The sequence below is a fragment of the Nothobranchius furzeri genome, chromosome 2, assembly GCF_043380555.1.
Source record: "Nothobranchius furzeri strain GRZ-AD chromosome 2, NfurGRZ-RIMD1, whole genome shotgun sequence".
Classification (NCBI taxonomy): Eukaryota; Metazoa; Chordata; class Actinopteri; order Cyprinodontiformes; family Nothobranchiidae; genus Nothobranchius; species Nothobranchius furzeri.
In genome coordinates this window covers 51,387,885-51,399,251 of record NC_091742.1, presented here as the reverse complement: position 1 = coordinate 51,399,251, position 11,367 = coordinate 51,387,885, and the positions used below count along the sequence as shown (strand labels likewise).

General features: G+C 42.0%; 1 long non-coding RNA gene across 1 annotated transcript; it reads right to left on the bottom strand.

Annotated features, from left to right (window-relative positions):
• Positions 1–8,969: 8,969 nt before the first annotated feature.
• Positions 8,970–9,609, bottom strand: LOC139066295 (uncharacterized). Its single transcript, XR_011519227.1, has 4 exons — positions 9,491–9,609; positions 9,244–9,423; positions 9,095–9,172; positions 8,970–9,018 (listed from the first exon to the last, which is right to left on the bottom strand). It is a non-coding gene; the product is annotated as an uncharacterized lncRNA (long non-coding RNA).
• Between the last annotated feature and the right edge of the window lie 1,758 nt (positions 9,610–11,367).

Genomic DNA, 11,367 nt, shown 5'->3' with positions numbered 1-11,367 from the left:
GCCTCACCCACCCGATTTAACAGGCGGTCTATATCAGTTTTACTGCTACACGGATGTCGTGACCGAGCAGCTGGTCGGCGACGTCTTTGCGCCTTTATTACGTACGGTGAAAGTTGAAGGGACCTTCGGTCACACGGTCACTCATGTGTTTAATCCTGTGGATTACATCAGCGTTTCTACGAATCATATAGAAAGCATTCATATCGAAATAAAATCTGATCAGAATGAGCCGATTCACTTCTTATACGGAAAAACAACGATGAGGCTTCATTTCAGGCCCGCACATCAGAGAAATACAATAATATAACGCTCATGAAACAGGGTGAGAGAGTCAGTTACGCTCGTACGTCTTGCAGACATGATTTATCACCTGCAGAGAAACGATCCCAACCGTTTTATCAATTATTACGTCACTCAGGCCGGTCATGGTTTACCAGGTTTTAGCGGTGTTCCTTATATGTACGGACGTGGCTTTGGATCGATATTTTCAAGACTGTTTCGATTCATATCACCTTTTGTTAAAAAAGGATTTGCTCTGGCTAAACCGCATCTCAAAAAGGCCGCTACAGGAATCGTGTCAGATGTGTTGACGAGAGCCGTCGGTAAAATCAATGACCCTAATGCCCAAGAGGGGTCAGGCCTCATGGTTCTGTCGAGGCGTGTTCGCAAAAGACCCCCCGGCAGGCGTTTAAAGACATCTACATCACGAAGCGACCGGCGCATCAAAGCTCCAGTTACAAAACGCAAGCAAAAGAGGAAGAAGTCTCGCCAGACGGGCTCTGATATTTTTTAATCATGTCACTGCTCCACAGCAAATCGTCAGAATGTACGCTGAGTGAACTGGATCTCTTCACCGTACCCATGACGCAGTTGTCTATCGAAGATAAGATCTACAGCGAAATTTTACCCATAGCGGCCCTGACGGACGGCGGGCCTGTAGAATTTTTTGTCCCCGGAGATGGAGAAAAATATTTGGATTTAAACGACACTCTTCTATTTTTGCGGGTGAAAATTACAAACGATGATGGCAGCCCGCTAGATGATGGTGCTGCCACCGGTCTGATTAATTACCCGATAAACACGATTTTCTCACAATGTGACGTGGTTCTCGGCGATCGTCTGATTTCACAGTCCAGCGCCACGCACCCCTACAGAGCGATCATCGAAACCCTGCTGAACTTTTCTGAAGCGAGTTTGAATTCTCAATTCAGCGCGGGATTGTTCTTCAAAGACACCGCAGGCGCGCACGATTCCACCGTTGTAATTAACGGACGCAATTTAGGCCTTAATCAACGAGCGACTTTTACAGAAAACTCCAGAGAAGTGGATCTGATAGGACCCCTGCATTCTGATATATTTTTCTGTGAAAGACTTCTTTTAAATTCTGTCGATCTCAGAATTAAACTGACACGCGCGTGTGATGCTTTTTGCCTGATGGGGGCGCGTGATTCCACCTACAAGCTGAAACTGCTAGGTGCATCGCTTTTTGTGAAGAAAGTTAATATTTCACCCGCCGTACGTTTGGGTCACGAGTCTGCTTTACTAAAAGCAAACGCCATGTACCCGCTCTCACGCGTGACCGTCAAAACTTATTCCATTCCACAAAATTCGAGGATATGTAATCTGGAGAACCTCTTTCTCGGCGCCATTCCTAAATATATCGTCTTAGGATTAGTGGATCACGAAGCTTACACAGGACGTCGAGATCTTTCGCCTTTTAATTTTCGCCACATGAATGTGGAATATCTGGCGTTGTCCAGAGACGGAAAACAGATTCCATCAAAAGCCTTCCAACCTACTTTTTACCAGGGAACATCGGTCAGAGAATTTTATAATCTGTTTACAGCCACTTCAAGACAATTGAAAGATTTGCCTCTATCGATTAATAGGTTGGAATATCAACAGGGGTATACACTCTTTGCCTTTAATCTGAACACAGCGGATGACTCGGAGGCGCTTTCAACCGTTTCCACCGGCAACCTGAGGATGGAGATGCGCTTTGGAGAACCTCTGAGAGCCACGGCTACACTCATTGTGTATGCGTGTTACGACTCCATTCTGGAGATAAACTCAAAGAGAGAGGTATTGGTGGATTATTATTAATGGATAATCACGAATTGGACGGCATATTATCGAGCCTGCTGGGAGATTATTTTGGTGGTGTGTACGCGTCTGATCAGCTGTCTACCGTCCCAAAAAACATTCGACTACCGGCCTACTTTGTGGTAAACACTCATCCTGTCCATTTACCCGGTGAACACTGGTTGGCGCTAGCTGTGGAACAAAATGGCCTCGGGACATTTTTTGACTCTTACGGTCTATCGCCTGAATTTAAATATTACCCTGAAAACATCCTGAATTTTCTAACAGAACGTTGTTCACGAATACAATATCAGGATTGTCAGCTACAGAGTTTTGCATCCGACCGTTGTGGCCAGCATTGTGTTTTTTTCCTGTGTCATAAGGCTTGTGGACTTTCTCTGAAACAAATTCTGTCTAAATATCATAAAAATGTAGATAAAAATGATGCTATGGTTTATCATTTTGTTAAAAAATTTTCAAATTGCATCAAACGTCATGATGTATACTTCACACAGGTGAATTGTACTCTTGAAATGTTTAAAGAATGTCACGGACTGTGAAATTTGTTTTGAATAAAGTTTTATTGAACAAACAAGAGAGTTAAGGTGTAAAGCTAATCCATTTCTTCAAAGTGGGGACATTGCTCCAGCTTGGTGATAAAATGATATTTCTCCTCGGTTTTTTCTTTTTTTTCTTCAAAACACCGTCTTCAGAATCTGGAAGCACAACCCCTCCGTTCCTGAGTTGCGTAATCTGACGTTTCGCTAGCGGATTGGACACGATAGATAATGGTACATTTTTTTCTACTAGAGTTTTTAGGAAAGGAGTCCAACCCGTCGGTTCTGATTGTGGATGTTTTTTTAACGGGTTGCTGATGCTTTAAATCAAGTCAAGGATGTGTGATCCTTTCTGCACATCGCCTTTATATTTAAATTCCCCCGTCGGAGTCCAGTTTAATCGTGTCATTTTCAGCAGGTACTCTGCGTTTTTTCTTCCGCGTACAGGAAGATTCTGTAGCGTTTCATTAATGAGTGTGTCAGCCGCTGTTTCTACAGCTGACGTAGGCTCAGCCGTCACCGTGGGCGGTTCAGTGGGAGGTGCACTTTCGTGTAATCCGCTTCTCAACAACTTTAAATAACGCTGTAGCAGCGCATTGTATTTTTTAATTTTCTCATACGGCGTTAATCCCGTCTCCTGCATAATTAATTTCATTTCAGAGTCAAGATTCTCTTCAGCCACGTCCCGTATCGTAGGTTTAACAAGCTGACGTAATTGTTGGGGGGTCACCATAAACATTTTTTGAGAAGCCATCGTTTATTTCCTTATTAAGCCACCTATCAGTTCACCGATCAGAGGCGCAGCGGCTGCTAGTAGTATGGGTAGAAATCCGCCTTTCTGGCCGACTAAAAGCTTCTTTTTTTTAAAAAGGCTAGTTTTGTTATGAGTCAACTGTCTGAGCAATTCTTTGCTTTTAGACAACTTTTGAAATTGACGCGGCGACAGACGTATATTTCCTTTGATCACGTTTAAAGCTATCTCGCACATAGCCTTCAGAACGTCCTCGGAGCACCCTTTTAAAAACTCCTGACGTTGGCGAGGCTTCATACGTGACAAAGCACGTAGAATCTTGGCGTTGCGTTTTATCCGGGCTGACATGGCTCTGTTTTAGACAAATACACCGCAGTGAGCTGATCCGGAAGTAAACCCGTACGGAGACGGAAAGATTCTGGCGTTTCCGCTTTTAAATCCACAATTAAATAACCGTACGGTTCTGACGTAGCGTCTTGAAAACTCTCCATGAAATATCTTTTTTGGGTAGGATATATTTGATTTGCTAATACATTGATTTGCAATTTGTCTCGAGGGTTTTTAAACAAAATCAAATAATTGGTGTTTAAGCTGATGGAACGACTATGTTTTCCTTGATGAAAAACATTTTGAGTGATTAAAATGACGCTCATATTTCTGTGATGTCTCAGCTGGGTAAATAATTTTAGCACTCCAGGATGGCTGGACGTTTGAGACATCATGTCATCCAAGATCACCAAGTGGTTTTGACCCGATGGAAATAAATCATCATCCTCGAATGAAAGCGGGAGACCTTGAACGAATCTAATACTTTTATTACAAAGATCATCATACATAGGTTGATAAGATGTAAAAAACCACACGATGTTTTTTGGCATTTCAGTTAAACATTGCATACAATTTTCCAAAATACTTTTTACAAAAAAGGTTTTTCCACAGCCTGACGGACCAGCTATTTGTACACTGAATGGAGATTTCAGTCTAGCGTCAAAATCAGTTTCCATTTTTAATACCCAAATGGTTCTGTACTGCCGTCAGCAAATAACCTCCGCTTATCAAAAATCACACGAAACCTTTTCACAAATGAAACATTCGAGAGAGTGAGGCCTTTTTTATCCCTCTTGACGATCTCCTGCCGGGTTTGCAAAAATCTTCCCCTTTCTCCAGCCACGTACCCCTCAACCAGCAGCGCTAAGCTGTCAAAATTGATGTGAACAGATGAAATGAATGACTGTGTGATACCCTTAGCCTTTAGCACCACCTGCTGGCGGTCCCGGGTTTTGTAAGCATACGTTTTTGGACCGGATGAAGCAAATTCCGTGATGGAATCGCCGTGCAGTTCATCAGTTAAATCCCCCAGCAGCGGTCCTGTTGGTAAAACACACTCATTCTCTTTGACAGAATAAATTATAGAATCTGTATCGTAATAAATGACGCGATTTCCCAGTTTGTTCAACGCATTTAATAATTTCAGTCTGGCATAAGTTGTGGTGAAAGCGGCTATAAATATGTTGTTGCTTCTGCCAGGAGTCATTAGGCATTTTTCTGTCAAACTGTGCTGCACCAGAACGGCTCCTGAAGTGACAAAGCTGAAGAATTTAACTTTGTGTTTCCCTGAAAACAGAATGTCAAAAAATTCATCAGGTTTTTGAACAAATGTGGTTTGTACAAGATCATCTCTTTGGCCAAACTTTCCCCAGAGTGAATTGAGACATAATTTTGAAATGGCACGCTTAGCAGGATTGTGCTGAATCTTAGACTCATCTAATTGTATTCCCTGATGAAGTTGGTAGTCCTGAATGTATTTTCTTTTCGACTCATCGTCAATCAATCCTTCAGGAAAACCAGACGCTTGTTGTTTCTGCTTCAAAAACGTGTTAATGTAACCTGCGAACACATCTTTACTGCTTTTCTCAAAATCCCAGACTTCAATCATTTTCACCAGACGGTAACCTGACTCCAAAGCGTAATTGAACTCTACACTCACCCAAACGCCCGTCAAAGCACGTTGAGACGCGCTGTGTGAACAAGAATCAGATTGATTATTCATTTCAGCGCATGTGCGACATAGTGTAAAAACAAGTTTACCTTTGGATGTTTTAAAAGGCAGAACAGGGAAAAACAGTTTTCTGGGTGGCAAAACGACAGCTTTAATCAAGCCAAAATAGTGACTTGGATCTCTGAAATTTTTAACATGAATTTTGGGATGGCCTATGGGATAAGCCTGTGTGGCATTTACATAAGGGTACAGACTCGTAAAATCCACATAGTGGATTTTTTCACCGCTCTGAGCCGAATGCCTCAGCCGAACCGGACAAGTTCTGCCTCCATACAGGGCTTCACGAGGTAAAAGAGGAGCTGGCGGTGGGTCAAATCTTGAGACAAACTGTTTCACGTCCGGATCAGTTTTTACCATCTCCTGCCAATCATGTTCCCAAATGACATTCATTTTTAATCGATGCACAGTTTCCAACGACTGAAGCTTTTCGACGGTTTTGTCATAAATTTCACCAAAAGTGATTTTTCTCAGAGGACATATGGATGACTGTAAGAAACATTTTGGACAGCCGTGGAAAAAACAACCCATATACTCAAACCCTTGTTCGACGCCTGAAATCACAGCATATCCGTCGAGATAAAAATCTCCCACTTTATACTCCCCCAAAGGCGTTAAAGCGTGTTGAATGTCTACATTTTGACTGCGTGAAACCCATTCCAGCCACACGATGCTTGAACTTGAAAATGGTTTTTGTTGCGGTCGATAGCCGAGCGGACAAGGAATGGCCAATGTGTCTGGTTTTAGGAATTTTGATCTAAACACGCGCATGCAAGCTGAAGCGATCGTGACAGATTTCAGCGGGTCGATACCTGTTTCATTAAAAAACTCCTCTCTGAAAATACCGCATGCTTTACGCAGAATTTCCACATCGTTTCTACAATAAAACACGGCCTCCTTTCTGAAATCAAACAGCTGCTGTTTAGACACATCGGTGTACCATTCTAAAAATATTTTTTTATGCTCCGGAGACATTTGTTCAATCCCATAATGGCTGACATCTGGATAAGGCCCTTTATAATTCAGATGTTCAAGCGATGAAAATCTGTGAGGAAAATAACCTTTAGTTTTATCTGTAAAGCCCAAAGCAGCTGGAAGGTTGGTTAATTTCATCATGAGAAAACTTAAGGAATCTATGAATCTCAACCCGAAATCTGGATCGTGAAAACTCAGGATTTTACAGCCTTGCATGAGTATATTTTTGGGAACAATTTTTAATTGACACATAGCTCTCAAAATTATATAAGCATCAAATCCGCGCGCATTGTGTGCAACAAATGTATAATTGCTGAATTTAGGACGACGCATCTGCATAATAAAATCTTTAATGCAATCTAAACCAAATTTCTCCCAAACGTCGCCTGAATCGGATTTTGCACAGATTAAAAAAGGTGTATGCACACCGTTCTGATCCGTAAACGTTTCAGTGTCGTAATAAATAACCTTTTCCGTTAAACCGTCATCTTTTTTTTCAAGCTGAATAAAACAGCGATGATCATCCGTGACCACCGACTGTTTGCAAACGATGCATTTGGTCGCTGAGCAAACGTGCTGTGAACCATTTCCACCCATGGCGATGTAATAAGTTTGTTTACAAATGGTGCATTTTTTAAACATTTCGCAAGGAGAAACTAACCTGTTTGCTTGAGGCCTTAAAACAGGTGTTTTGTGAGTTTGAAAACAAATTACATTTTGGCATATTCGATTACAATCAGAACATGTGATGAGAGACGTTTCTGTTCGTTTGCATAAATCGGTATTACACACGCGACAGAACCATTTACAATGATGTCCGTTCATGTTATTATAAGCGGAAAAGCACCATGAACAAAAATATTTGGCTCCTAAGAAACCTTTAATATTTTTTATGCCGTAATAATGTTGGTTCAGTAGCAAAATGAACAACGGATTTGACCGATCGCTAAAATCTGTTTCAAATTTAGAAATGATTCTGTCGGATCTGTAAAAAATGATTATTTTTCTTTGAACAATATTTTCAAATCGAATCACGTCGCTAAATGAAACGGTTGATTGCTCCTGAAGCCCTGCCTGTTGATGAATATTTTTAGCCACATTCAATAATTCTGTATCTCTCGCTGAGGGATTTAACAGTCCGGCTATGCTTAGCGCAAAACACAACGGCTGATTGGCCTCTGGAGGGCAAATGAGATGGTTTCGTTTTTTATTGACTAATTCGTGATCCAGAATGGTTTCGATTTTTCGTTTCCCACCGCCGGAAGGATTATTTATCACTTGCAGTCTGAAATTAAATTCGTTGTCGGCCTCTAATGCTTTATTTGATTGGACTAACAGATCCAGTAAATACTGAAGCTGATTTAACATATTTGATCCGTCATAATTAAAATTAACGTGGTGCGTCGTGTGCAAAGTATTAATTTCAAACTGGACTCTATCGTTGGGACGCGCGATCTGGCTTCCTCTTTCAGCAAACCTGTTTAATATTTCCATCAGATTAATATAAAACTCGGCTGGGTCGTTGATTGCTTGAAAAGACACTCTCTCTCTAATTTCACGCTGGTTAAAAGCTGCGTTTACGCTCCCTCCGATCTGCCGGTGTTCTATTTGTCTCAAAATTTCATCTACAGCTTGTGGAGAAGGGTCATCTGAATTTGCCAGTATTTGATCGATCTCGTTTACGCTCTGCTGGTGTTCCATTTGTCTGAAAATTTCGTTTATTGCTTCTGATGAAGGCTCATCTGAATTTGCTAGAATTTGATCGACCTCGTTTGAAACGGCTTGGGATGCTAAAATATCGTCTAAGATCTCACTATCTGAAGCTAATTCATCTACTTCACTCAGTCCGCTTAAATCAAACCAGTCATTTAATAGGATTTCTTCGGCCTCCACTGAGGGATTTTGGCTGGCTAAAATTCGATCTAACAAATCTACGTTTAATTCATCATCTACTTCAAACAAATCTGAAAGGTCATCAAACCAATTTTCACTCATGATACAAAAGACATTAAAAACCTACTAAAAATGAAGAAAAAAAATCTGCGTCCTCCTTTTACAGAGCCAGAACTTGCTGGATCACTTCCACCAGGCCGGAATTCACTTGCAGGAGCAGGTAGCCAAGCTTCATCCTGTTTGATCTCTGAAGTGGCGTAAATCTGCCCCGCTTCTTCTTCTTTAACCGTTTTTCTGATGAAAAAATAAATAAAAAATAAATAAAATGAACGAGCTTTTAATAAATTATATATATAAATTTAACTTACTCTGTACAGGTGCAGGAGGTGGTGCGTTCTCTTCGTCGGTCGTGGGTTGTTCTGAAAGGATAAAAAACATATTTTTTTACTTCAAAATTTAATATACTCTGCGGAGCAGTTTTGTGAAACAGCTTACCGGCTGGCTGCTCAGTAGCACGTTCAGCGGTTTCAGAGTCGCTGTCGGATTGTTCTGAAAGAATAAAAACAAGGAAAAATATGAACGAATCATCTTTGAAGTAAATAACCACCTTTTTATATATCTCTTACCCTGTGCAGGAGAAGGGGGAGGAGGAGGAGGAGGAGGAGGTGTGGGCGGAGATATTGAAGCGGCTGTCTGATGTTGTTCTGAAAGGATAAAAAACAACGGTAAATGTGAACGAGACATCTTTGACTTATTAATCAGTTGTTTTTTTATCGTTACCATCCGTCTGCGCATGAGAAGGGGTTGGAGGTGGTGGGGGCTGAGATATTGGGGGTGCGTAGGCCGTCGGCCGTTGCTCTGGAGAATAAAAACGATAAATATGAACGACACATCTCCGACTTATTAATCGCTATTTTTTAATCACTTACCAGCTTCGAGGATCGTCTGTGGCGTGATGGTCCTGTAACGAACAGCTTTCACGTTCGCATTCGCGTGTGATCTGACGGTATGGCTGGGCTGATACGAATGTAAGACGGTTCGGCTGGTGGATGGAGGCGTGGTTGGGTAAAAGTTATCACTTCCGGGGTAAGGTTGAACCCCCTCCTTTTCTGTAAAATGAGATATTTCTCAGCTGAAGAAAAGAACGTTACGTATATATTTATAAAATCCACTCACTCAGATTCTCGACCGCACGATTAATTTTAGACAAATCATCGAGAGGGACCGGAGTTTTACAAGTTAATTCCTCAATAGGAATTTCTTCCCACTCGCCGTCCGATATGACAATAGCGTCTGAAAATAAAGATGTTAAACCAAAAAGAGAAAAAAAGATTTGCGTCTTAAGTTAAAAACTTACCCGTCATCTTAGCTTGTTACACCTCAAATCACGACTCCGAAAATGCGGTTTTACATTTTATACAGCTGTTTAAAAAAATCTTGAATAGAAAACGGTTGCGATTGGTCGAAAAAAATAATGATTATAAACAATACAGAGTCATTTGCTTTGTTGTATAGGTAGACAAATGTCTGAATGGGTGTTTAGAGTTGTGTGTGTGTGTGTGTGTGTGTGTGTGTGTGTGTGTGTGTGTGTGTGTGTGTGTGTTAGTAACTCGTATCCATTGCTTCATCAAAACTCCCCGGAGCAGAAATAAAAAAACCTTTACGATCCAAAAAATAATACCGGACCGGTTTTGTACCGGACATTTCTTCCTGAAATCGCTTATGAAAAATCTGTTGCGTTGTCAAGCCAATCTCATCATGTCTCAATGAGGCAGGAAGCAATGTGTGTGTGTGTGTGTGTGCGTGTGTGCGTGCATGCGTGCGTGTGTGTGTGTGATAGGGCTGTCGCGGTTGAGGAATTCCCCCTGCGGTGATTCAGGGTGGCTTAATATTGCGGTATGCGATATTATTGCAGTCCTTTTTTTTATTGCAGTACTATCTAAACATAATGTTTACACATTTAAAAAAGGTTAAAAATTGCCGTGCCTTCTTTTATAACGCTTTACTGAATGCAGATCAAAGGGCAGTAACAACACAGATCGCAGTAACGTTCGTTTCTCCGACAGTCGGAGTCCGACTGAACTTAAAAACAACAAAATTCAGGAGAAGGTTAAACTTTTAAATGCAAATTTGGCTGCAGCATCTAACAAATAAGAAACAAGTCCCCATTTTGTTTAGTTGTTTAGAAACAAGCATAAAAAATTACATGTACCGGGCGCGCGCGCGCCGGGGGGCGGGCGCACTATCATTTCACTTTCACTTTCACACACACGAATGACGGTGATTTATAGCTCGGTCACGTCCTTGTTACATACAAGGAAAACCAGCATGTTAACCATATACGGTTTGAGAGAGGATCTGAGAGGGGTGGCAACATTTGCAGCAACACTGAAAACCCTCTCGGAGGTGCGCTCGTTGCACTTACCCCAAATTCCACTACCTCCGCTCCCCTCCGCTCCGGTCCGGCCCCGCTCGCTTCCGAACTCAACTTGCGTGCGACTCTGGCGAGCAAAGGGAATCTCTCCCGGTTGTTACTCCACCATGTCAGGGGGGTTCTTTAGGGTGGATGCATTCCACCTGCAGGTAGCGAGTGAGCTCCAGCTCGGCTCAAACTCTCTTCGGGACGGTTGCAGAAGCAGTGCTTGTCCGGGACTTCAGCAGGTCTCCGAGCGTTTATTATTTATTTATTTTTTGCCGCTGGTGGCAGCTCTGTCTCGGCCAAGGACTCTGGCTGCGCAGCAGCTGACGTACTGAAAACCAAAGCGCTCCCACAGGAGCGAAGTAACGTTTCGTTTTGATACCAGTGCAGCCATCCTTCTCAACATGCATCATTGAGTTGAACCAAGTTCAGTAATCGCGGTGGCCCATGATGCAGCGCGGTGGGCTTCTTCATATCGCGATATTTCATTTTTGCGGTTACCGCGACAGCCCTAGTGTGTGACAGTGAAAACAAAATGTGACACTAAAGGCAGGAAGCGATGGTTAAGCTTTCACTGCTGATGATGACGAACCAAAGATGCTGTTCACCTAAATAGCTCTTTGAAACAATAGCA